Raw genomic sequence first — 27,428 nt, forward strand, 5'->3', positions numbered from 1 at the left:
AGGAGTACTGCTTTAGATCTGTAATGACCCAGGGGGAGGTGCTAGAGCAGACTTTAGGTTTAAGCTCTTCAGTGAAGCACAGGCCAATGGTGGACCAAATAGCCATTATTCTTGTAAAGTTCCTTGTTCAGTGCTGAAAGGAAGTGACTCTGACTCACGTGAGAGGGCCTACTACAAGAGGGGCTGTAAGAGACAGTTGATTATTTCTTTAGTACTTGGGAGGTGCTGAGGGCATAGACATATTTTAATTTTAGTTTGGTTATTGGTTTTTGTTTGTTTGTCCCCCTCCCCCATGTGTATTCATGCCTTTTTTTAAAAACTTAATAAGAACAGCTATACTGGGTCAGATCAGTGGTCAGTCTAGCTCAGTATCCTGTCGTCCGACAATGGCCAATGCCAGGTGCTTCAGAGAGAATGAACAGAACAGGGAAGTTATCAAGTGATCCATCCCCTATCATCCACTCTCAACTTCTGGCAGTCAGAGGTTTAGGGACACCCAGAGCATGGGGTTGTATCCCTGACCATCTTGGCTAATAGCCACTGATGGACCTATCCTCCATGAACTTATCTAGTTCTTTTTTTCTAACTTTTTTTTTTTTTGGCCTTCACAGTATCCCCTGGAAACAAGTTCCACAGGTTGACTGTGTGTTGTGTGAAGAAGTACTTCCTTATGTTTGTGTTAAAATTGCTGCCTGTTGATTTCATTGCATGACCTCTGGTTCTTGTGTTATGTGAAGGGGGAAATAACGTTTTCTCCACACCGTTCATGATTTTACAGACGTCTACCATATCTCCCTTAGTCATTTATTTTCTAAGCTAAACAGTACCAGTCTTTTTAATCTCTCCTCGTATGGAAGCTGTTCCATACGCCTAATAATTTTTATTGCCCTTGTTTATACTTGTTCCAATTCTACTATATCTGTTTTTGAGATGGGGTGAGCAGAACTGCCTGCGGTATTCAAGGTGTGGGCGTACCATGGATTCATATAGTGACATGATATTTTCTGTCTTCTCTGTCTCTTTCCTAATGGTTCCTGACGTGTTCATTTTTTTTGACTGCTGCTGTGCATTGGGCAGATGCTTTCAAAGAACTATCCATGATGACCACAAGATCGCTTTCTTGAGTGGTAACAGCTAATTTAGGCCCCATCATTTTTTATGTGTAGTTGCAGTTATGTTTTCCAGTGTGCATTACTTTGCATTTATCAACATTGTATTTCACTGCCATTTTCTTGCCCGGTCACCCAGTTTGGTGAGCTCCCTGTGTAACTCTTTGCAGTCAGCTTTGGAGTTAACTATCTTGAGTAATTTTGTTTAATATTTCCCTAAGTAGGATACGTTGATGCATCCTTGAATTGTGTGGTAGCACTATTAGATTTTTCTCATGAAGAAAGAGATTTTAAATGAAGTAAAAAATAGATGCCTTTTTAAAGATCCTTGACTATGAAAGAATATTGTACAGCTCACACATCTAGCTATTTGGATCTTACAAAGACTTTTGAATGTCATTCTTGATTCTGATCCTTGGTAAATCTGACCTTTCTAACTTTATTCAACAAAACATTAAGAAAACATACTGTGCTCAAAAAACAACTATTCTTCTCTCCATCCAAGGGTGTTGGAATGTGGGGGAGGGTGCACGGGGGCCATGGCCTTCCCACTTTTTACTGGCTGTAAGGGCGAACGACGGGGAGTGGAAGCAGAGAGGAGCAAGTGGGGGTGGGGCCTTGGAGGAACAAGCAGCGCAGGGGTGGGGCCTCGGGGTAAGGGGTGGTGTGAGGTTGGGGGCTCAGAGAGAGAGAGCAGTGTTAGGGGCAGTGCAACGCAGCGGGATGGAGCCACAATTCAGTGTCCTGTGCACCCCCGCTTTTAGGGCACTTCCACAGCTCCAGTCTCCATCTGTATGTGTATCTCTCAGTATTGTGTATATGGGCCCACTACAAGAGTAGAATCAACCCGTTTTATATTAACATCTCTTTAAATGCTTTTCATACATCTTTAATAGAAACTCTCTAAATGTACCATTAACTCAATTTAACTGTTGTAGCTAAATATGGTTAGATTTAGTTTTCTAAAATGACTTTAATTCTATTTATTCTCTGGGGTAGACAAACGAAACCTGGAACACGGGCAAAGATTAGACAGATATGTCACTTTTTTTTTTTTTACTGTACGCTTCAAGGTGCACATTCCAAATATGCCAACATTCAGTTTTCAATTTGGCACACCAGTAATTTAAGTAACAGTAGCATGCTCAGACTACCTATTGCCACTGCTTCTAATGATTCATTGACAGTGGTAAGTAGTGTTTGGTATCCGTTTACCATCTTTGTTTTCTGGTACAGTTGATATACTCTCTTTTGGGGATTACAGTGTTGAATTTTTCTATAAAATGTCTCCCGACCATAAGACTCTATTCCTGTCTTGTGTAACAACTATAAATTATTGACATCTCCCTTTTCAGTTTCAGACTATATCTGTACCAGTATAAATCTTCTTAATTTTACAAAAACTATATGATGGCATGATGAACCAACCATGATAATATTCTTCTAAATGTGAATACAAATCTGGCTGAGTTTGTTGAGAGAATTAAGGTATTGGGTAATGTAGTCACAAGGAATTTAAAAACAAAAAGCCTAAGAAAACAAAAGCCGCATATGTCAGAGTAATACTGAAGGAAGGGGGAAATGCCACAGGATCTGCCCTTAGTTTTTAAATACAGCAGTGCCTAGTCATGGAAGGGGGAGAAAGGCATAATATACCCTCAGATAGCTGTCTCTCCAGCCTTGGTTATACTTAACTTTTCTTCACAAAGATATCTCAGCTCCTGTGTGCATGCCCCACAAATCAGAGAGAAGGGCTCCTGGTGCAATTTTTATATGTACAGATATGTTCAACTATGTTAAGTTCCTTTTGACAGCCCCTACCTTTTATCTCATTCTTCTTTCTAGCTCTTTTGGCCTTTAGATTGTTTGTTTGTTTGCTCTTGGCCCTGAGACAATGAGAGAATTGTATGGCCAGAATGCAAGTGACATTGAGAGGATAATGTGATTGTTTGTCCTACATGTGAGGCACTTGTATATTCCAGCTTGCAAAGGATTGATGCAAAAGTTTACTACCCTTGATCAGTTTAACTTGGCTGCCTGTTTGCTCATGACTTTTTGGAATAGGACCCTGGAAGAATAACCACAATTCAAGAGGGTGTGATACATTGTGACCAAAGACACTTCCTGCAATTTGGCAACATCTTTCAGTGATGTATGTGTAGATCAGCTTCCTGCAGCTCCCATTGGCCGGGAACAGTGAACTGTGGCCACTGGGAGCTGCGAGCGGCCATACCTGCGGACACTCAGGTAAACATAGCATCTCGCGGCCCTCCAGGGGCTTACCCTGAACAAGCCACGAACCAAGTTTGGGAACCCCTGGTGTAGATATAACATGCACACGTGGGTTCTTCAATACTAGTAGGGTGCATAAGGAATGGAATGGAAAACAGTGCTCAGAATATTATAATGATGTTATATAAATCAGTGGCACTTCCTCGCCTGGAGTGCAGTGTTTAATTCTCGTCATCCCATCTAAAAAAGATATAGCAAATGTTGGTTTCCTTTTTAAAGGCATACAAAATGAATGATATAGAGAGGCTAGATAGGGTGAATAGAAGAGCCCATTGTCAAAGACATGATACCAGACTAGACAGCACTGGTTTTATGGCAATACTATGTTCCTATATGCACCTTTCCCAGTTGGCAGGATTTGATACACTTTAACTGACATACAGTACATGAGCAATATGCATTTGAGGGGCAATGCTTTAAAATAAAGTACAGAAGACCCTAGACCTGTCCCTGGAATCTCCTAAGCTATCTCCGTTCACTTGTGCCTAGGGTCCACAGCCACATCAACAAAAGCACAAATTTAATGGTAGAGTTGAGTGGTCAATTACAAAACAAAATTCACTTTAATTTCATTCTAAAAAGTTGCAACATTCTTCATTAAACAATTATTTGACAGTTATTACTCAACCACCTCTGACCAACAGTATCAAAATTACTAATGGATCTAAAAGGATCTGCGTAGGAGATGAAAATCGACAAACAGGATAAACCAGTGCAAAATAGTAGTTTTATTGCAAACAGCCATCTTTTGTCTAATGTTAAGTAATTAAAAAGTAAAAATTTATTTTTATTGACTTCTGCATATCATCTTACCTTGAAACGACTCTAGAGCTCTACGTTGGCAGAAGACTATACACATTTCCTAATGTTAATGTTGGCGTTGAATAGCAGCTGGAATGCCAGGATACTACTTTTGTGACTTTGAAGGAGACTTTGAAGGAAATTGTGGAGTGGCATGTACTAAAACTGTAACAATGTTTTCGTAATTTTAAATACTTTTTAGTGATGCCTTTGCCTAGCAGAAAGTATATCCATTAAAATTTAAATCTTTGAATTGTGTTTGAAAAATTCACTGAAAATATGACAGGTTTCAGAGTAGCAGCCGTGTTAGTCTGTATCCGTAAAAAGAAAAGGAGTACTTGTGGCACCTTAGAGACTAACCAATTTATTTGAGCATAAGCTTTCGTGAGCTACAGGATGAAGTGAGCTGTAGCTCACGAAAGCTTATGCTCAAATAAATTGGTTAGTCTCTAAGGTGCCACAGGTACTCCTTTTCTTTTTACTGAAAATATGAAAAGAGAATCTGTATGCAGCTGAACAACGTCCAAGGAAAGAAATACATTTTAGGCCCCAATTCTCAGATTAAGCAAGGATTTAACTCCTGTTTAAATTAATGGGTGTTTTGTATACATAATTAGAATTGGGCCCTAAAATACCATATTCTCTCTCTTCCTCTGACCCACCCACACTTCACATTTGCAGGGAAAGACTGCAATACTCTACAATTATCGTTACAACTTTATCCTATAGTCCTGCAAAAGAGAGATTCTAGCTGTTGTTACAATGTCAGTATTAACATCAAGTAAGTGTGGGGGGAGGGGAGACTACACACAAACTACGTTCAAAGAATGTTAAATTGGAAAAGTCAAGCACTCCTAAATTAGGACAGGGTAGTCAATAGGCGGACTGTGGACCAAATCCGGACTGCCAGACGCTTTTGAAGGGACCGTGAAATCCTTTTATTTACCTATAGGGTTGTCGATTAATTGTAGTTAACTCACACGATTAACTAAAAAAAATTAATCACGATTAAAAGAAATTAATCGCTGTTAATCACACTTTTTTTAATCTCACTGTTAAACAATAGAATATCAAGTGAAATTTACTAAATATTTTTGGATGTTTTTCTATTTTTTCAAATATATTGATTTCAGTTACAACACAGAATACAAAGTGTACAGTGCTCACTTTATATTATCACTTTTATTACAAATATTTGCACTGTAAAAATGATAAAGAAATAGTAGTTTTCAGTTCACCTCATACAAGTACCTAAGTGCAATCTCTTTATTGTGAAAGTGAAACTTTTAAGTGTAGTCTTATTTTTTTTGTTACATAACTGCACTCAAAAAAACAATGTAAAACTTTAGAGCCTACACATCCACTCAGTCCTACTTCTTGTTCAGCCAATCACTAAGACAGACAAGTTTGTTTACATTTACAAATGGTGCCCACTTCTTGTTTACAGTGTCACCTGAAAGTGAGAGCAGGTGTTTGCATGGCACTTTTGTAGCTGGCATAACAAAGTATTTATGGGCCAGGTATGCTAAACATTCATATGTGCCTTCATGTTTCGGCCACTATTCCAGAGGACGTGCTTCCATCCGATGAAGTGAGCTGTAGCTCACGAAAGCTTATGCTCAAATAAATTGGTTAGTCTCTAAGGTGCCACAAGTACTCCTTTTCTTTTTACGGATACAGACTAACACGGCTGTTACTCTGAAACCTTCCATTCTGATGATGCTCATTTTAAAAAAAAAAAATGCGTTAATTAAATTTGTGGCAGAACTCCTTGGGGGAGAATTCTGCCATATGTTTCATGTTCTAGCAATCTCGGATGATGACCAAGCACATGTTGTTCGTTTTAAGAACACTTTCACTTCAGATTTGACAAAACGCAAAGAAGGTACCAATGTGAAATTTCTAAAGATAACTACAGCACTCGAACCAAGGTTTAAGAATCTGAAGTGCCTTCCAAAATCTGAGAGGGACAAGGTTTGGCGCATGCTTTGAGATGTCTTAAAAGATCAACACTCTGATGCGGAAACTACAGAACTGAACGACCAAAAAAAAAAATCAATCTTCTGCTGGTGGCATCTGACTCAGATGATGAAAATGAACATGCGTCGTTCCGCAGTGCTTTGGATCGTTATCGAGCAGAACCCATCTTCAGCATGGATGCATGTCCTCTGGAATGGTGGTTGAAGGTGAAGGGACATTAGAATCTTCAGCGCATCTGACACGTAAATATCTTGCAACGCCGGCTACAACAGTGCCATGCAAATATCTGCTGTCACTTTCAGGTGACATTGTAAACAAGACGCCGGCAGCATTATCTCCTGCAAATGTAAAGAAACTTGTTTGTCTGAGCAAATGACTGAACAAGAAGTAGGACTGAGTGGACTTCGTTTTATTTTTGAGTGCAGTTTTTTTTTGTACATAAGTTGAATTTGTAAGTTCAACTTTGATGATAAAGAGAATTACACTACATTATTTGTATTAAGTTAATTGAAAAATATAATTTTTTGTTTTTTACTGTGCAAATATTTGTAATCAAAAATACCATAAAGTGAAGACTATGCACTTTGTATTCTGTGTGGTAATTAAAATTAATATATTTGAAACTGTAGAAAACATCCAAAATATTTAAATAAATGGTATTCCATTATTCTTTAACAGTGTGATTAATCGTGCAATTAATTGCTTGACAGCCCTATTTACTTACGCTAACATTGCCTGTTTCTACCTTTGAAAGCCCAAGCTCTCAGCCCCACAGCTGACAACTTGGGCTGTCAAAGGCAGCAACAGGTGATGTAAATGCAGGGCTGACCACCTGAGCCCCAGGGCGGCAGGGCTCTGGGCTGTCAGTGCCCCACACTGTCAGCTAAGTTGGTGAGGACACGCACCGCTGACGGAGGGGGTGTAGTGTGGACATGAAAAATTATAATAATTGCTGCAGTGGTTGTATGTCGACCTAACTTAAGTCAACTTAATTTTATGGTGTAGACTTGCCCTTCTCATTATGATGATTGTTATTGCGGTGTGAAAAATGTTTCTCTGGAGTCTGGTACTTGACTATACCTAGGGCTTGACCAAAAAGTGTGGACCTTGACACAAAATATTTGGCTACCCCTGAGTTAGGAAATGTCAGAATTAAGGTTGTCTGTCTGTACAACTTTAATTTGGCCTCCTTATGTGTATGCACGATCACATCAATGACCTAGTACTACTTTGCCCCACCTCACCCCTCAGTACACAGGATGGACTATGCTCTGGGTTGATCCCACCCTCTTCTGGCTCCTTGTCCCAATCTGTCCCTCCACCCACCCACACATGTAGCTCTTGCTCTTGTCCCTTCTGCATTCCAGTCAGAGTGCATTTTCCATCATGCTTTGTGGGTGTCAGCAGGGGAGCACTGAGAGCACAGGAGACAGTCTCTTCTCTCACTTCCAGTGCTCAACACCACAGTGGCCCACAGCTGCAGCAGCTGAGAGCAGCAATTGCAGGGAAAGTCTCCTTGCTCAGCTCTAGGCTGGAGCATGCTCTGTTGTTTTGTGGGTATGGTGCATTCACATGGGAGCCATAAGGGGATGAAACTTGCTCAGTGCAGATGAAATCTTTTGCGTTCTTAGCTCCCAAAGTAAAAAGTCTTTACTGAGCATGCGTGAATTGCAAGCTTTCAAAGGCTTCTAACTGGGCCAATTTGAGCAGTTTTTTTTTTTTTTCAGGAACAGCAAAAGGCACATCTCTTACACAAAGGCAAATTTCAAACCCATGCTCCAAAGCATAGTTGCACAAGAACTTCTCAACAAAATGGTGGTTTTGCCCATGTTTTAAAAAAAAGATTTGTACAATGTTTTTTTTCCCTAAACTTCATTCTTGGAAATGGCTCAACCATTTTTGCTCAAATTATCCCAAAATATTCAGCCTTAGGAAACACCTGGCTGGAAAATTTCAACCCAAATGGCTACAGATTGGCAAAGTTATAAGCAACTGAAAGCAGGGTCTTATAATGGAAAGTGTTGGCAAACCTGAAGAAAAGGCAGCACTACCTGTACCACCTATAATACATGCTGGAAGAAATAATGTATTGACCTTAAGTACCGTAATATGAAGGAAGTTGTATTTATCGTACTCTGTATGGAGGAGAGGGTTTCAAGGTGGGGTTCAAGGTGTTTGTCTAAAATGGCAAAGTCAGTCAGATGATTTGATTGATTGAAAGTGTTTCTTTGATATGCAATACTAGGGGTTGTCAGTTTTAGAATTTTCAGTGTGTAGTCTTTGGGTTTATGAGCTCCCAAAGTGTCTCAAGCCTAAACTTACAGCTGCTAGAATAGGAAAATTATATGGGCACACAACTCAAGATAAACGGCAGTTTGAGAGTGTTGTTTATAAAGACTCACATCATCTTGAAATGTAATTTAAATAACTGAACCTCAGCTAATTTAAAATGTATTAAAAATAATTAAATCATCTGCTGTCATTAGTCTTTCACTCAGGCCTGTCTAGGCTAGCAAATTGGGTCCGTTTAACGATGCTGGTCAGGGGTATGAAAAATCCACGCCCCTGAGTAGTGTTGTTAAGATGAGCTAAGTCCCCTTGTAGAGAGTGTTAGGTTGATGGAAGAATTCTTGCTTAAAAAAATGCTTTTAAAAAAAAAGATATTTATCTGAAGACTAAACCCAAAGTTTTTAAAACTGGCTGCCTAAAGTTGAGAACTTAAATTCACTTACTTTAGGTCCCTAGCTTTAGACACTCAAGTTTGAAAATTATATTGATAGTATTTTGTAATCTAGTCAAAGCAAATGAGTTAAGATTAGCTGAATGTGTACTATTTTGGTTGCATATTAGTTGAGTACTACTCAACTTCCAATTTTAAAGTTTTCAGACAAAAAGCTTTTCATGGCAGCTTGACAAGAAAGTGAATAGCTAAGAAAGGCTATATTCGATACTCCATGCAGGATTTCAAGTAGAAAGTCAAAAGCAGATTTTGAAAAACTGGGGTTTTCCTTTGCTGTTACCACTTGAATGAGATTTTCCTCTGACCATTTTAAGGAGTGTTACCCTTTCACTCTTCACAGTAGTCCTTTTGACTATTGAGAGAAGAGCCAATGAATTTAATAAGAGGCTTTTACAAATTTGGTATTTTGTCCTGGATTTAAAAAAATGTTTTGCAAATATCTCTTTTTCTATTTAAGGGGTGGGAGTCTTGTTTTGAGCTCAGCTAAGCATCTTACTGTTAACTTTCTTTTGTCTGGGAATTACTGAAAAAACTAAGGTGAAGTGAAGTTTGTACATATTAATAACTTCCAGGTAAAAAGCCTTACAAGGACATTAGTCAGCCAAAAAATATTATTAAAGAGCCAGGAAATCATGCAGCCTGCAGGAGATGGAGTAAAAATGTGTGCCATGGAACATTGGTTTTATAATTAGTTCCTTTTATTTCTGGTACCAAGTGGGATGTGGTGTTACTTTGCTAACTTTTGATCTTTTCATGTGAGGGCTGTATCGTGATCTGGGCCTAGGAAGTTGACATTTGGCTATTTGTTGGCACCTAGCTTCTCAGAGCCCTTTATAGGGGAATGGTACTGATTTGCCTCCTCTGTGGATTTTGTCTAAGTAGGAATTTGTGCAGTAGGTTTGTTTCATGTATTGTGTATGATCACAAAGCACTGAGGGTATGTCTACACTGGCAGAGTTAAATCTCTGGCAGTTTCAGCGCCGCTTAGAGAGCGTTGAAGGGAAACCGCTGTTGTGTGATCACACTGTCAGATGCCTGCACAATAGCATGCTCACACTTGAGGCACTTGCAGCGGTATTCAGAGCGGTGCACTCTGGGCAGCTATCCCACAAAGCATCTCTTCCTCTTCTGTCACTAAGAGTTGTGGGAAGGCGGAGGGGGTCATGGGACATTCTGGATCCTGTCCCAATGACCCATGATGCACTGCAATCCCCATGCTTCCGTCTGCATTTGGCACCATCTTTCAAAGGTTTGTGTACTGTGTGCTCTGCCTCTTCGGTCTGCCTGAATGGATCCTGCACTGTTGACCAATATGCTGCTCGCTCTGACTAACACGTCATGAGTGGCAGTGGAGTTATTCCTTAAAGTACAAAGGCAAGAGGAGTGTGACATTGATCTTTCCACGTGTAGTAACTATGACATGAGATTGCTTGTGGCATTCATGGAGGTGCTGACCATAGTGGAACGCTGCTTTTGGGCTTGGGGAAACCAAGCACTGAGTGGTGGGATCACGTCGTCATGTACATCTGGGACGATGAACAGTAGCTGCAGAACTTTCGGCTGAGGAAAGCCACATTCATGGGACTGTGTAATGAGCTTGCCCCAGCCCTGCAGCAAAAGGACATGAGAATGAGAGCTGCCCTGTCACTGGAAAAACTCTTGGTTATTGCACTGTGGAAGCTGGCTACTCCAGACTGCTACCAATCAGTCGCTAACCAGTTTGAAGTGGGAAAGTCTACCTTTGGACTTGTGTTGACGGAAGTGTGCAGGGCCATTAATCATATCCTGCTCCGAAAGACTGTGACTGTGGGCAACGTGCATGACATTGTGGATGGCTTTGCACAAATGGACTTCCCTAACTACGGAGGGGTGATAGATGGCACACACATTCCAATTCTGGCACCAAATCACCTAGCTACTGAGTACATTTATTAGAAGGGGTATTTCTTTATGGTTTTTCGGCTGCTTGTGGATCACCGTGGGTGTTTCACGGACATTAACGCAGGCTGGTCCAGAAAAGTGCATCATGCTCGCGTCTTTCGGAACATTGGCCTGATCAAGAAGCTGCAAGCAGAGACTTTCTTCCCAGACCAGAAGATCACCGTAGGGGAAGTTGAAATGCCCATTGTGCTCCTGGGAGACCCCGCCTACCCCTTAATGCTGTGGCCTGTGAAGCCATACCTGGAGAACCTTGACAGAAGCAAGATGCGGTTCAAGAACAGGCTGAGCAAGTGCAGAATGACTGTTTGAGTGTGCTTTTGGCCATTTAAAGGCCCGCTGGCGCTGCCTATTTGGAAGGCTGGATCTGGCCGATGACCATATTGCTAGGCTTATAGCCATGTGATGTATGCTCCATAATATTTGTGAAGGGAAGGGTGAAAGCTTCACTCAAGGCTGGACTGCTTAGGCTCAGCACCTGGAGGCTGAATTTGAACGGGCTATTAGAGGGGCGCAGCACGGGTCCATAAGGATCAGGGATGCCTTGAGGCATCAACTTGAAGCTGAAAGCCACTGATATTTGTTGCTATGCTCGGGAGTGCAGTTCTTGTAATGCTAGGAGGTAATTGTGATTGGTGTAGACGATGCACTATGAAGGTTTAAGACAATTGCCTGCCGCTTTGTGGCGCTCTGTTTTCTTTCAATTAATGGAATAAAGATTGCTTTCACATCAAAACAATTCTTTTATTAAAAAACAACAACCTGAGGAGAGAGACAAACAAAAAAACACATTAGCACTCTGGGGGTTGGCGAAGGGAAGGTCCCAGGAGGAGGTGGGGTCCCGGGACAGTTAAAGATTTATATATGTCCAAGTATTGTATGCAACCTTGTCCTTTGGAATACAGTGCAGCGCACACTTTACTTCAGCAGAGCTAAACTGCAGAGGGATGGGTGTTGAGTGCAGTGGGTACTAGGAGTCCACAGAGCTGTCCTGTGACGGGGCAGGAGTGGAATTCAGTGGGTACAGACTGGAGGTGATTGTGGATCAGTGTGTTGGCAGTGTCTGCGGGGCGCATGGGAAAGAGTTTTTTGCTACAGCGGCTGCAGGGGAGGACGGGTGCGTAGTTGCTCGGTTTGCAGCGCTAGTAGCGCCTGGAGCAGGTCCGCTTGGCGCTCCATAACGTTTAAGAGCCTCTCCGTGGCTTCATTCTGGCGATCCGCCTTCCCCTTTCAGTCCCTCTTCTCGCTGTCCCGCCACTTCTTCAATTCTTGTTTTTCATCTGTGGAGTGCATCATGACATCATGCAGAAAGTCCCCTTTAGTTCTTTGTGGCCGCTTTCTAATTCTGCACAGCCATTCAGCTGGCGATGATAAAGAGGGAGGGAGGGTGGGCTCCCAAGTTCATATCTCTGAAGCCAAAATGCAACATTTTACAGAAGCAGTATTGGTTGCAACATACAGATCTCTGATTCAGTGATTTAAGACACTGCCACTATTCACATACCTATCGCTAACTAGCTGACCCCAGGCAAGCACATATGAGCCACAAGACCCCCAAAATGGCGAGTAACCACAGGGGTATGGGAAATCAGTGTTCCAGGGCCGTACTGTCCACTGGGCACGTGGCTCATGGGGAGGGCCAGCACTGTTGCGGGGCATTATAATAATTATTGCCCCCACATTTTCCACAGGCTTTGTTCATTACGGACAATATCTCGCTGCTGAGAGTGAGCAGGGAATCAAGGGAGGGTCTTCTCCAAGACTCTTGCATAAGGGCCAGTGCAGAAGCCACTCACCTGTGTGGAGCAATGGTTCCCTCTCTTAATGGGGCAAGAAACAAAGCAGCTCTGCCAAAGAACTGTGGCAGCGGATTGCTCAGTATCTTCATGAGAGTTTCCTGGAGCTCTCTGAAACAGATTCCTGTGAAGTGAGGGAGTCCGTCAACACCCTGTTCTGCCGCTCAGACTAGGCACATGGTGGTACGTGCATCATACAGACACAAGCCTGCTTTCTGCAATCCTCCTGCTCCTAACAACTTGCTTCAGTGATTCCCAAAATCAGAGCCACTTACCAAGGGCCTCCTCTCCTGTTTGCACTTTGCCAAGCTCTGACAGTGGTGACTGGCGAGCCTCTTCTGGGGTAGAGAAGAGCTCCTGGCTGCATGCATCTCTGACCTCTGAGTTGTCGTCTGCCTTTGGGTCTCCCTCCCCCTCCACATCCTTGTCCAAGATTTCCTCCTCCTGGCTCAGTAGTGGAGGTGGGGTTGCCACCAAGTATCATGTCCTGCTCTTTGTAGAACTGGCAGCTCATGGGCGCAGCGGTTTGCCTCCCGTGTCATGGGGTAGGCATTCTGCAGCTCCTTCACTTTCACCCTGCACTGCAGCATGTCCCGGTCATGGCCGCTTTTTGTCATGCATCGTGAAATCTGTCTGTAGGTATCATAATTCCTACGGCTGGAGCGCAGCTGGGACTGGACAGCCTCCTCTCCCCAAATGGTGATGAGGTCCAGTAGCTCGACATTGCTCCAAGCGGGGGATCGCCTGGTGCGTGGAGCTGCATGGTCACCTGGAGAGATGCGCTGAGACCACTGCATGCATCAGCAAGCAAACAGGAAGGGGACTTTCAAAATTCCCAAGGAATTTACGGGGTGGGGCTGATGGTTGGTTGGTCACCCGAGGGCAGGGCAGTAGAGTTCAAACCGATGACCAGAGAGGTGAGGACAGGCATCGTGGGACACCTCCCGGAGGCCAGTCGCAGCACTGTAATCGACCAGGAGGTCTACACTGGCGCCGTGGCGCTGTAGCCCCGGTGCAGAAAGCTCCAAGCCTCTTGTCAGGGTGGTTTTTTTACAGCGCTGCAACTGCACAGTTTCTGCGCACCCAGTGGCGTGGCCGTGCGTGCACCTCGGGAGTTACAGCGCAGAAAGCTGCTTTACTCCGCAGAAACTTGCCAGTGTAGACAAAGCCTGAGTCAGCACAACCCTCCTAGAGTAAAGATTAATGTTCTGTGGTCACTGGTGCGATCAAACTCTTTGTTATGGATTTCCTTAAGTTATCGTTGGGGGGGGGGGGGGCAGCATTGGTTGTATAAGTACCTTAACTGTGAATTTCCTCCATGCATTCCAATACTTTAGTTTCTTGAAAGTTGAATCTTTGCTCTAGATTTCCAGACTTTCTAATGGTGGGGGGAGATGTTGGTCTGTTTTGTTTTGTTTTGTTTTTTTCTTGATGACTGCATTGATTTTAGTAAAGGTTTTAATCCTTAAATTACTGATATTCACTCTCCACCCTAAAAAACGGTTTTGTTTTTTGCCTTAAATTTCCTTTATCTCTGTAAATAGCTTTAACATGGAACTAGGAAGAATAGTGGACTTGAGTTAGAGAGAGAGAGCAAGGACATTCACTCTCTTTCCTGCTGGTTTCCTATGTTCTGCAAGAGGGGAGCACCTTTCATGTAGACATGGGCTGGATGGGGACTTCCTCCTTTGATCTCAGGAGATATGTAGAAGGCAGAGGGGTGACTAGGATGATCATAATAGCTGGGAGAGGGAGCACCACATCAGTGGCTGTTTCCATTCTTTCTGCCTGCAGACCTCTTGAAGCCCATGTGATGATTCCTACTCCAGCTGAACTTTGGAAGTGTGCAGGAGTTGAGGCCTCCACATGTGTAAAGGCATAAACCCTAATTCAGTAGCATCACCCGTAGATCCTTAAGCTCATTGTTTGTCATCCCCTGCCCCAAATCTTCTTTTCCTTCCTCATGAATCTTAAAGGACTCATTGGGGTCCCCTCACAGCTAAGGGCAGCTCCATTCAGCTGCGGTTAGGTATGATCAGAAGGGAACTTGGTGGAAGGCATCAGAGCAGGAGACATTCTCCTCTCTCGTTTCTCTGAAGCTAAAGACTAAAGAGGAAACCACCTCTCCTCTGGTTGCTTTGTTCTGCTGCCTAGCTCCCTTCTCTGTTAGCTGCCAATGAGGCTCTGCAACTCCTGGCAGCCTAGTCTTCAGTTTCAGTTTTAAAATAATGACTTCAAAATATATCAGGGACTTAACTGCTCTACTGGAGCTAGAGTTTCTGAGTAAGTTCCTTGAAGGAGAAGTTGCTGGGATTTCCACCACTGGGAAAGGAAGTGGAGTGTTAGTTGAGCGTCTCGCATGCATCTAACAAAGTGGGTATTCACCCACGAAAGCTCATGCTCCAGTACGTCTGTTAGTCTATCAGGTGCCACAGGACTCTTGGCTGCTTTTACAGATCCAGACTAACATGGCTGCCCCTCTGAAGCTTCGCAAAGGCATGGCCTCTCTCTGCTTTGCTGCTGGCCTCTCCTTATTTTTCTTACTGACCTGGTTAGTTGGTGTCTGGTAAATCTTTGAAACACTGGGTGTTTTAATGCCCTAAAGGGGAGGGGTGGGATGGGAAATAACTCTTCCCAGAATCCTGACTTGTAGTGCAGAAGCAACTCAATTATTGAATTACTAACTCTTTAATATTAATAGATTATGGGAACGATGATTAAGATGGAATACCATGGACTGCACTAATGTTTCTGGTTAGTTCTGCTGTGCAGTAGCTGAACAGAGACCGTATTCTCCTCAGAGTTATTTATGCACTGTGAAAATGTCTTAAGGACAGCTTCCTAAACGTCCTACTTTCCCCAAAACAGTAGAAGTCTGTCTAAATATGAAATATTTAAAAGTACAGGATATTCTTTAACATTAGTCATAATATTCATGGTGGAAACAAATTCTGGTACAAATCTTCTGGTTTTTCACATCAGATACTGTTGCTGTTTTGAATTTTGCACTAATTCAGTTTGACACAAGGCTCCGTTCTCTGAGGTTAGAGCTATGCTCTGTCTTGAAACTGCAGGAGCAAAGGAAAGTGCCTGATGACAGGAAGAGTAGGGACATTTTTAAAGAGGGTAGTATATGTGAGTGACTGTGTAGGTGTTGACCAGATCCAGACTTTGAAGGTCATGGATTTAAATTTTGCATAAGACTGAAATTTTGCATAAGATTCTGAAAAAGATTTGGGGGTCGGGGTGGATAATCAGCTGAACATGAGCTTTGTGTGACACTGTGGCCAAAAGGACTAATGAAATCCTTTCATGCATAAAGAAGGGAATCATAAGCAGGAGTAGAGAGGCTATTTTACCTCTATATTTGGCTCCAGTGTAAATGTTACTTGAATACAGTGTCCAGTTCTGGTGTCCACAATCCAAGAAGGGTGCTGATAAATTGGAAAAGGTTCAGAGAAAAGCTACGAGAATGATTAAAGGATTAAAAACATGCCTTATGGTGACAGTGTCAAAGAGGAGGTTATGGGGTGATTTGATTACAAGTATCTACATGGGGAGAAAATATTTACTAATGGGTTCTTCAGTCTAGCAGAGAAACACAATCCAGTGGCTGGAAGTTGAAGCTAGACAAATTCAGACTGCAAATAAAGTGTACATTTTTTAGTGAGAGTAATTAACCATTGGAACAACTTACCAAGGGTCGTGGTAGATTCTTCACCACTGACCATTTTTAAATAAAGGTTGGATGTTTCTCTAAAAGATCTGCTGTGGGAATTATTTTGGTCAAGCTCTGTGGCCTGTGCTATACAGGAGGTCAGACTGGATGATCACAATAGTCCCTTCTGGCCTTGGAATCGATGATTCTATAAAATATGTCAAATTTTCCCTCTTTCCTGTAGGACAAACCCGTCTGTATGGATTGTGTCTGTGCTTCTGCTGTTGCTGTCTGTAGCATCCCCCTATTAGGCACATAAGTGAATGCATGCTCAGTCAGTCACTGCACTGCTCCTCTTGGGGACACACTTGTAATGTCTTTATCAGTAGAGTTAAAATGGTGTAAGAGGACCAGGCCCACTACTTGTAGGAGCAGCAGTGACATTAAAATTATTCTTTGCTTTTGCAAGAGTGCAGTGGATGATGTGGAGTTACATATAATGCATCAAAATCTTAAGGGTCCATCCTGCTTTAATTGGAAAGAAGGGAAAAAGCGGTGTGATTTTTTTATTTCACTTACACCAATTGTAGGTTGATGTAATTCCATTGGTTTCAACAGTTACTTCTAACTGAGTGAGATCCGAAATGGGCCGAAGGAACTACGTTGGTCTTTCAAGCTAGCAAAATGAGTTTGGAAAAGTGTCCCTGTGTGCACAGTAGTTGAGAACCAGCTGCTAATCCTAACATTATTTACACCTAACATTTAATTGTAAAATGTACTAACAAAATACTTAAGGCAGCTAGAGCATAGTGTTAAGAGATACTTGTTACTTTAGCACTGTGCAATGTACAATTTTTAATGTGAAGTAAGGTGGTTTCAAAATTGTTAAAACACTTTTGTGCCCTGAGACTTTTTGTATGCCAAGTTTCATCAGGGAGCAAATGATTATTGCTAAGCAATTATGAAATTAGGGACTTACAATGGAAAGTCCAACAGCAGTGCTCCAATACATGGAAAAAACACACAAGATAGCTTTTCATATCTTCTCCCACATGGGAGAAGTAAATATTCTCAAATATGAAGGGCATTCCACCAGAATAGTGTTAAGATTGGTTTAATCAAGCAATAAAAACACACCAGTCTATACATTTTACTGAAATAATAAGTAAAGACACTAGAAGTGCACATGTTAGAAGAGTCAAAGCATAGTGAAGATTAAGGCTCTCTCTGGATTTTTGGTAGTCTCAATGTTTGTATATTGCAAGTTTAGCTTTCATTTTTAAATGAGGTTTTTAGTCTTTCTGCTCACATTGAAATTTTTCCAGATGTGACCCACTGAAATGCTGACTTCCAGAGTTGATAAACTCACTGAAACAGTAGCTTTGAGAGGTGTGAATTTAGGAGGGTTAATTCTGAAACCCAGTGACTGTTATATAAATAAAAGCTTTACTTCTAATGCGCTTTATTCAGAGTGTTTTGAGTTGTTTGAAAGGGCGTGCTACAAGAATACAGCTGCAAGATTTAGAAATGCCTATAACTTCGGGTTTTTTATTAAATATTTTATTTACTTTTGTTTGGTCTTCAACATTGGACTCTGAAGGAGACAGGTGATGTGGGAGGATTAGACCGTCTCTATAGAGGGGTGAATGTGGCGCTCTCATGTGGGTAGTGAAAAGCTGAAGAAGATTGGAGAATTTTTTTTTAAGGTAAATAAATTAATTTAAAACTACTCAAAAATACCAAATGTTCATTATTCTTGTATTTTGAGTAAGTTTACATAAAAGTAAATCCCACAGTATTTTCCAAAAATTTCGTTGGGTTCCGGAAAAGAAAATTCAGCAACTATCCGGAGATCTTATAGTAACATACACAAACCATGAGTTTATTAGTATTCTTTTGACTGTCAAACTTGTACAATCAAGTTATCTAAAGAGGTGATATTTTGTGTGTGTAAGAGACATACAGTGAAGAATATTATTAATTATCCAATGAATCTAGTTTATATATAATGACATTTTAAAAGGTATCCTCTAGAAAGATTTTTGTTGACTTCATGAAGTATTTTTTCCGTATGAAAAAAGAATCCTAGAATGTGGGTGGTGGAGGAGGACATGAAAGAAAAAAATACAATAAATCTGATATCGGAGGGGTTACCTATAGAGGGCTGTTGTGTGAGTCTCTCACCTTCAGGTTCAAATTCTGCCTTGGATTAAAAATGAAAATTTATGGGTTTTGGTCTTGTTCTAATTCACAGTGAATATTTGTTCCTCAAGTTATAAGTCTGCCCACCTTGGCATGATTATTCTTGGCAGTTTATGCTCAAAAGAGGCACAAGATTAATATAGTAGGAGTGTTGTAGATCAGTTTTAGAAATGCTCTGTCAAAGCAACGTGTGGACATTTTTACAGTGACTGCTGCAGTATAAATCAAAACATAAGTGTATTCTGCAGCCAGAAGGAATCTGGTGGATCCAGGGAAGCTCCATCCTAGTGACTCCATCGTAGTTTTTTTTTCCCAGTTGACTCCATGAATTTCTTGCAGTTTGGACCAAAGAAGCAGCAATGAAAGGCTGATGCCCTCACAAGATGTGAATTTACCTTCACTGAAGTTTCAGGAATTTGTGGGATTGGAAGGCTGTCTCTTTGGGACCCCATGTTCCTTCCCATGTGAGAGAGACCTTTCCAGAGTTTTTTGGGACCCGTGCCAGAGAACCACCTAAAACCAAGCCTGATTGGCCCAAAAAAACTTGTGAAAACCTCAAAAAAAAAAAAAGGGGGGGGGGGAGTTTGTTTATTTGTTTGGGTCGTGGTTGTTTTTTTTCCAGCTTCCCCACAGGCAAGCAGGAAAAAACGCAGGCCACATGACTGCATGAAAACAACTGCGCCATGCCACAAAAACAAGCCAAAAGTTACTTAAAATAATCTGATTTGGCAACCTCATGACCTTTCCTGTTACTATAGATGAGACATGACTACTTGCTTTTCTCTTCTCGCATTCAATCCTATTCTTCAGGAAATGGGTGAGGAGCATGTCATGATTACATCACTCTGCTGTTTACCAGACTTTCATCCTCCCTCTGTTAATTAATGCAATTTTCCCTGACAATACTTCAAAAGTAAAATCTGGATATTCATGTGGATATTGGAGCACTTTGAAGTATCAGCTTTTACCAGAGTTTAAGCTTTGTTCTCAGGACAAAAGTTCCAGAAGGAGACCTTATGGAATGCAGGCAGAAAGCAAGTAATATGTACAACTCCTGCTCCTAGAAAGCTCACTCTCTCACAGATAGGTGCTGCTTCGATTCAGTCCTCGACTGCCACCTTAATTCCAGGCTGCCTGCAAAGCTGTGTTGACAGAACTCACGCTGCACATGGGCAAATTCTGGGTTATCAAGTTGACTGGAGCCACACTGTGAGGTGTAACTTTTACCCTGCATAACTTTTTTGAAATATTGCTCCCCCAAAGGGACAGTGGTTGATGGACACTAGCTGAGATCAGTCCCAATCTGGTGTGATAAGTTTGGGAATGATCAGAGCCATAGTACGTGGGCTCACTTGGAATTCATGCACTTTTTATAAAAAAAACATGATTTTTAGGGGGCTGCATCTCAGGAACCAGTTGCTCCAAAAACCTTAAATTTGGACCACTAGTCCGACATCAGACCCTCAAAATGAACTTCATTTTCCAAGACCCTCTGAGAGAGCCTGGAGATCATAGAGCTTTAGAAAAATGAGCTGTTAATGAGCTAGTTCCATTCTTAATTATAGTGGTGCTGCTGCCACACACTAGTATTTCATGCTTTTGTACCTTTATTGTTCTTGCCAAACGTAGAATAAGGTCCGATCATGTTTAATTAGTTGAAATTAGTCTGCTTTTGCAAAGCAGTATCTGAAGCATAACTGGTTTTCAAAGCAATACCAGGCACTCAGAGCCTAAATATTTAAGTGGCTTTGGGCATTATTCTTATATATAATTAAAGCTGGGCAACATTTTCCAATGTTGTATCTGAAGAAATGGTGTTTTACCCACGAAAGGTTATGCCCAAAGAAATCCGTTTGTCTTCAAGGTGCCACCAGACTCCTTGTTGTTTTTGTGGATACAGACTAACACAGTTACCCCTGATACTTTCCAGAAAAAGATATACCAGGTACATTATATATCAGACATGACATGACTCCTGTGGAGGACTCTTTACCAAGTCATGTTTATTGTCAGCAAACAGATTCCAAAAGGAAGCAGCAAGAATTGCGTTTCTCTCTGGCATGGTGCAGTCATATCAGCAAAGTCCGAGGCAAGTGATAGGTGACAATGACATATCCCAGCTAGAAAGGTAGTGTCTGACACATGTCTTTCACTTGTATGAGAAATGGAGCACCCAACATGTAATAACTCCAGTCCGATGATGCTGACACATGTAACTCTCATTGAAATCATGCATTGGGAATGCAAGATTGGGACCATTTTGAACACTTCGTTTTCATTCTGTTGGGTTCTCTTCCATATGATGATCTAAAACAAAACTGAAAAGAATTTTAAATTATTCTAACGACCTATATTGAATTATACATGATTTATAAAAAGTCCTATTTGGGGAAATGATGCAGAGCTCAAGTAAAAGAGCTTGGTTTTTGCTCAAACACCTTATTGTGTATGTCTACGCTGCAGCTGGGAGGTGTGATTCTCAGCACGGGCAGACAGACTCATGCTAAAAATAGCAGTGTGGACAGTGCAACTTTAGTGAGAGCTCGGGCTAGCCACCTGAACTCAAACCCAGGGTTTCGACTCAGTCGGCTAGCGAGAGCCATCGAGTACTAGTCGAGTGCTAGCAAGTGCCGCGGTGTCCACACTGCTGTTTTGAGTGTGTTAGCTCAAGCTGAGCTAACATGAGTCTGTCTACCCATGCTGTGAATCACACCTCCCCAGTTGCTGTGTAGACCTACTCATTGAGGTCTACGGGAGAGCAGAGTTTTTAATCCAGTTAAGGACTTCCCCACCCTCCCACCCATGGTGATTTATCTTTTCTACTTTAATCTTTGGAGAAGGGAAGACCTACAACATAGAGAGGTTCACTCTTACCCATGAATAGGATTCATACAAATTGTCTTGTTTTCCATTGCCTTGCACTTTGTTTTGTCACTTACACATATACAAAGTTTTTACTCGGGCATTAAAACTTTCTCAACACCCATGTTTCTAAGCCCTGATCTACACTATGGGGTTAGGTCGAATTAGCCGCATTAGGTCAATTTTAAAATGAATGCATTTACACAACCAACCCCATTCCGTTGACCTAAAGGGCTCTTAAAATCAACTTCTGTACTTCTCCCCAAGGAGGGGAGTAGCGCTAAAATCGAGCTTGCTGGGTCGAATTTGGGATAGTGCAGATGCAATTAGACGGTTTGGGCCTCCGGAAGCTATCCCAGAGTGCTCCACTGTGACCACTCTAGACAGCACTTTCAACTCCGATGCACTAGCCAGGTACACAGGAAAAGCCCTGGGAAATTTTGGATTTCATTTCCTGTTTGGTCAGCGTGGTGAGCTCAGCAGCACAGGTGACCATACAGTCCCCCCAGAATTGCAAATGAGCTCCAGCATAGACCGAAAGGGAGACACTGGATTTGGTTGCTGTATGGGGAGAAGAATCTGTGCAGGCCAAACTCCGATCAAAAAGAAGAAATACTAATTATATATATGTGCCAAAAATCGCACAGGGCATGATGGACAGAGGCTACAACAGGGACACGCAGCAGTGCCACGTGAAAGTCAGGGAGCTCAGGCAAGCCTACCAAAAGACAAAGGAGTCGCTCAGGGTCAGAGCCCCATACATGTTGCTTCTATGATCAGCTGCAAAGCATTCTAGGGGGGGACCCTACCAGTACCCCACCACTGTCCATGGACACCTGCAAGGGGGGAGTCTCACGCAACACCAAGGAGGATTTTGTGGAAGAGGAGGAGGATGTGCAGCAGGCAAGAGGTGAATCCATTCTCCCTGGCAGCCAGGACCTTCTCATCACCCTGGAGCCAATACCCTCCCAAGGCGGGATCCCCGACCCTGAAGCCGGAGAAGGCAGATCTGGTGAGTGCACCTTTGTAACTACAGTACAGGGTTTTAAAGCAATAGTGTTTAATGTTTGATTTGCCCTGAAGAATTGGGATGCATTCGTGGCCAGTACAGCTACTGGAAAAGTCTGTTAACGTGTCTGGGGATGGAGCAGGAATCCTCCAGCTACATCTCCATGAAGCTATTCTGGAGGTACTCTGAAAGCCTTTGCAGAAGGTTTCTGAGGAGGGCTGCCTTATTTCGTCCTCCATGGTAGGACACTTCACCACGCCAAGCCAGTAGCAAGTAGTCTGGAATCATTGCAGCACAAAGCGTGGCAGTGAATGGTCCTGGGTTTTGGTCGCATTCAAGCAACATTTGGTCTATATCTTTCCGTGTTAGCCTCAGGAGAGTGATATCATTCATGGTCACCTGGTTGAAATAGGGGAATTTTTGTAAGGGAACAGTAAAAGGACCACGTTCATGGCGGGCTGTTTGTGCTTGGCTAAAAGGGATCACCCCAGAGAATAGCCATGCGGCAGGGGGAGGGGTGAAGGGATCATCCCAGAGAATAGCCACGTGGTGGGGTGTGGGGAGGTGTGTGCTGCACATCCACCCGAAAAGCGCAGCCCCTCCTTTTTAAATGTGAAACCTAACCGCCATTGCTTGCTGTGGGAAAGGATGGCGCTGCAGTTTGAAACCATTCCCACATGTTATGAAGGCATAAGAAGCCAATCCCGCGTACTGATAGGCTTACTATGGCTGCCTGGAAACCGAATTCTGTTGCCCAGCCATGTGTGATGTGTCGCCATACCGGCAGGCGCTCAATATAAAAGGCAAAATGCAACCTTGTACCTAAAGCACATGTGCTGTCTGTTGTGAATTGCTTGATTCTCTGTGAAAGAGTCTCTGTTTTGTTCTCAGAAATGTATCATCTTACATTTTACTCTCCCTTTTTATCTCCCCCTGCAGGTGCAAATGTTTCCATGCGCCCCCTATCATCTCCGTCCCTGAGGTTATCGCAGATTAGAAGGCAAAAAAAATGCACTCACGATGACTTGTTTTCCGAGCTCATGCAGTCCTCCCGCACTGATAGGGCACAGCTTAATGCATGGAGGCATTCAGTGGCAGAGGCCAGGAAAGCATTAAGTGAGCGCGAAGAGCAGAGGCTAATGGGGGAGCAAACGGATATGATGAAGCATCTGTTGGAGCTGCAGGAAAGCCAACAAGAGCACAGAGCGCTGCATCCACTGTATAACCGCCTTCCCTCCTCCCCAAGTGCCATATCCTCCTCACCCAGACACCCGAGAACGTGCGGGGGAGGCTCCGGGCACCCAGCCACTCCACTCCAGAGGATGGCCCAAGCAACAGAAGGCTGTCATTCAAACAGTTATGATCTGTAGTGGGGCTACAATAAGCAATGTGGCCTTGTCCTTCCCTCCTCCCCCACCCCACCCGGGCTACCTTGTCAGTTATCTCCGTTCTTTTTAATTAATAAAGAAAGATGCATGGTTTCAAAACAATAGTTACTTTATTTCCTTTGCCAGCTGTGATTGAAGGGGGAGGGTGGTTGGCTTACAGGGAATTAAAATCAACAAAGGGGGGCGGGTTTGCAGCAAGGAGAAACACACAGAACTGTCACACCGTAGTCTGGCAGGTCATGAAACTGGTTTTCAAAGCCTCTTCTATGTGCAGCACACCCTGCTGTACTCTTCTAAATCGCCTTGGTGTCTGGGTGCTCAAAATCGGCCACCAGGCAATTTGCTTCAACCTCCCACCCCTCCATAAACGTCTCCCCCTTACTCTCACAGATATTATGGAGCATACAGAAAACAGCTGGACTGGAGACACGTTGATGGAACTGTGCAGGACCATTAATCGCATCCTGCTCCGAAACACCATGACTCTGGGCAACGTGCATTAGATTGTGGATGGCTTTGCACAAATGGGCTTCTCTAACTGCGGAGGGGTGATACATGGCACGCACATGCCAATTCTGGCACCAGACTACCTAGCCACCGAGTACATTAACCACAAGGGGTATTTCTCCAGGGTTCTCCAGACACTTGTGGATCACCGTGAGTGTTTTACAGACATTAACGCAGGCTGGTCCAGAAAGGTGCATGACACACGCATCTTTCGGAACAGTGGCCTGTCAAGAAGCTGCAAGCAGGGACTTTCTTCCCAGACAAGAAGATCACCGTAGGGGAAGTCGAAATGCCCATTATGATCCTGGGAGACTCCAGCCTACCCCTTAATGCTTTGGCTCATGAAGCCATACACAGGGCAACTTGACAGCAGCAAGGAGTGATTCAAGAACAGGCTGAGCAAGTGCAGAATGGCTGTGGAGTGAGCATTTGGCTGTTTAAAAGCCCCCTGGAAATGCCTGTATGGGAAGCTGGACATGGCCGATGACAATATTGCTATGTTTATATCTGTGTGCTGTACGCTCCATCATAATTCGGAAGGGAAGGGTGAAAGCTTCACTCAGGGCTGGACCACTGAGGCTCAGTGCCTGGAGGCTGAATTTGAACAGCCAGAGACCAGGGCTATTAGAGGGGCGCAGCATGGGTCCATAAGGATCAGGGATGCCTTGAGGCATCAATTTGAAGCTGAAAGCCACTAATATTTGTTGCTATGCTCGGGAGTGCAGTTCTTGTAATGCTAGGAGGTGATTGTGTTTGGTGCAGACGATACACTATGAAGGTTTAAGACAATTGCCTACCACTTTGCGGGGCTCTATTTTCTTTCAATTAATGGAATAAAGATTGTTTTCACATCAAAACAATTCTTCTTTTATTAAAAAACAACAACCAGAGGAAAGCCTTGTGGAAGGCGTTGCGCAGCTCCTTCACTTTGACCCTGCACTGCAGTGTGTCCCAGTCATGGCCCTTTTCTATCACACATCTAGAAATCTGTCCATAGGTATCATAATTCCGACAGCTGGAGCGCAGCTGTGACTGAACTGCCTCCTCTCCCCAAATGCTGATGAGGTCCAGCAGCTCGGCATCGCTCCAAGTGCGGGATTGTGTGGGGCAGGCATGGCCACCTAGAAAGATGTGCAGAGACCACTGTACGCATCACGGAGCAAACAAGAAGGGGACTTTCAAATTTGCAAAGGAATGTATGGGGTGGGGCTGACGGTTAGTCACCTGAGATCAGGGCAGTAGAGTTCAAACTGATGGTCAGAGAGGTGAGAACAGACATTGTGGGACACCTTTCTGATTTCAGAGATATCCTTTCAGGTGTTAATAAGTACAAGGCTGTCTTAAGATTGCTGATTGAAAGACTAAAATAATAGTTCCTAGATGAGTGAATTACAATTTCAGTGGGGTGGGTAACTGAAATTTTAGTATGACCATTATAATGGCAGCTTTATCTCATTGTGCATTTAAGTAGAGGCAACTAAGGTGCTTTTATCCAGTGGGGTTTGATCGTGTGAGGGGGTTTTCCATATGGGAAAGGCTGCAAGATTTAAAGATGCAAATAGCTGAATGATTTTTCCAAAAGTGTGATTATTTATTTTCATCCTTGTCAAGGTTCCTTCCCCACTCTGAACTCTAGGGTACAGATGTGGGGACCTGCATGAAAGACCCCCTAAGCGTATTCTTACCATCTTAGGTTAAACGCTGCCACCACCAAAGTGTCTAACAATAACAACAGGGGAAGTGCCCACTTGGAAACGTCTCCCCCCCCCAAAAAAAATCCCCCCCCAAGCACTACACCCCCTTTCCTGGGGAAGTCTTGATAAAAATCCTCAACAATTTTCACGGGTGAAAACAGACCCAAACCCTTGGATCTTAAGAACAATGAAAAGCAATCAGGTTCTTCAAAGAAGAATTTTAATAAAGAAAAAGTAAAAGAATCACCTCTGTAAAATCAGAATGGTTTACAGGGTAATCAGATTCAAAACATAGAGAATCCCTCTAGGCAAAACCTTAAGTTACAAAAAGACACAAAAACAGGAATATACATTCCATTCAGCACAACTTATTTTATCAGCCATTTAAACAAAACAGAATCTAATGCATATCTAACTAGATTGCTTACTAACTCTTTACAGGAGTTCTGACCTGCATTCCTGCTCTGGTCCCGGCAAAAACATCACACAGACAGAGAGAACCTTTGTCCGTCCCCCCGCTTTGAAAGTATCTTGTCTCCTCATTGGTCATTTTGCCAGCGAGGTTCTCCTAGCTTCTTAACCCTTTACAGGTGAAAGGGTTTTTCCTCTGGCCAGGAGGGATTTAAAGGTGTTTACCCTTCCCTTTATATTTATGACAATCCTCAACATAAGAAGGGACTTTGTGGGGAGAGCAGACATGGAAGATATCTAGAGGCAGGGACTCTAAGTTCCTTCCATCTGTCCTAGCCTATCCTTGCAGTTCAACTGTCTTCGCCACCTGTCTAAACATTGCTGGCATACTTTTCTTCTAACGTTTCACTAAATTGAGGGAATCTAACTAGAGGAAATGAAAACGTTTAGGGACAGAATCCATATAAGAAGTGTTTCACACCTTTGGGAAGGGAAGTGGAGAGGAAAGTGTGTCTGAAAATGAACCAGTTCCTTTTATACTCCCTTCAGCTCACCAAGACATCAAATATTTGAAGCTTTCCATGCATTCCCTGTCACTGATAAATAAATATATGTCCAGCGGGGAGCAGGGTGTGTGAGTTTTCTCATGTATTTGTGGTTTTTTGTCGTCTTTAGTTTCTTTTGAGTTAAACTGGGACAGAATGGGTAAATTTAATCTAAAAGGGCTGGGTTGAGCAGAGTTAGGGTAAATCACTTGAACTGAACTGGCGTGTGAATTGGCCTGAATCTTTTATGGAGTAATTAAATCTGTGGCCTGAATCAAAAGGATGCAAACTCTTTAGCAGGGAGCAACAAAAGAGCTAAACAGTACTAACTGATTTGGTTGGAGCTACTCAGAAGGGATTTGGGACTATATAAACACGGAAGTTAAGGGATCTTTTCCAGGAAACAGACATATATGTCCTTCTCTCATATTTTCCAGGGCCTGCTGCCTGCTACAGATACAGAAATCTAGATGGGATTTCAGAGATAAGAGATGGT

The 27,428-nt window shown here is 42.8% G+C and overlaps 1 protein-coding gene across 5 annotated transcripts in view; it reads left to right on the forward strand.

The window, feature by feature from the left end:
- The window catches only part of CDC42EP3 (CDC42 effector protein 3), a 40,150-nt gene that overhangs the window by 6,308 nt on the left and 6,414 nt on the right, over positions 1-27,428 (forward strand). For 3 of the 5 annotated variants that reach the window (XM_048843612.2, XM_048843615.2, XM_075127000.1), the window contains exon 2: positions 27,370-27,426. The exons of 1 other annotated variant lie outside the window; for it this stretch is intronic. The gene's annotated coding sequence lies outside the window, so the exon portion shown is untranslated. Of the gene's footprint in view, positions 1-17,914; positions 18,021-27,369; positions 27,427-27,428 lie in introns of all 5 variants that reach the window. One more of the 5 variants, XM_048843613.2, reaches the window with a different exon arrangement.

The sequence above is a fragment of the Caretta caretta genome, chromosome 3, assembly GCF_965140235.1.
Source record: "Caretta caretta isolate rCarCar2 chromosome 3, rCarCar1.hap1, whole genome shotgun sequence".
In the NCBI taxonomy this organism is placed as follows: Eukaryota; Metazoa; Chordata; order Testudines; family Cheloniidae; genus Caretta; species Caretta caretta.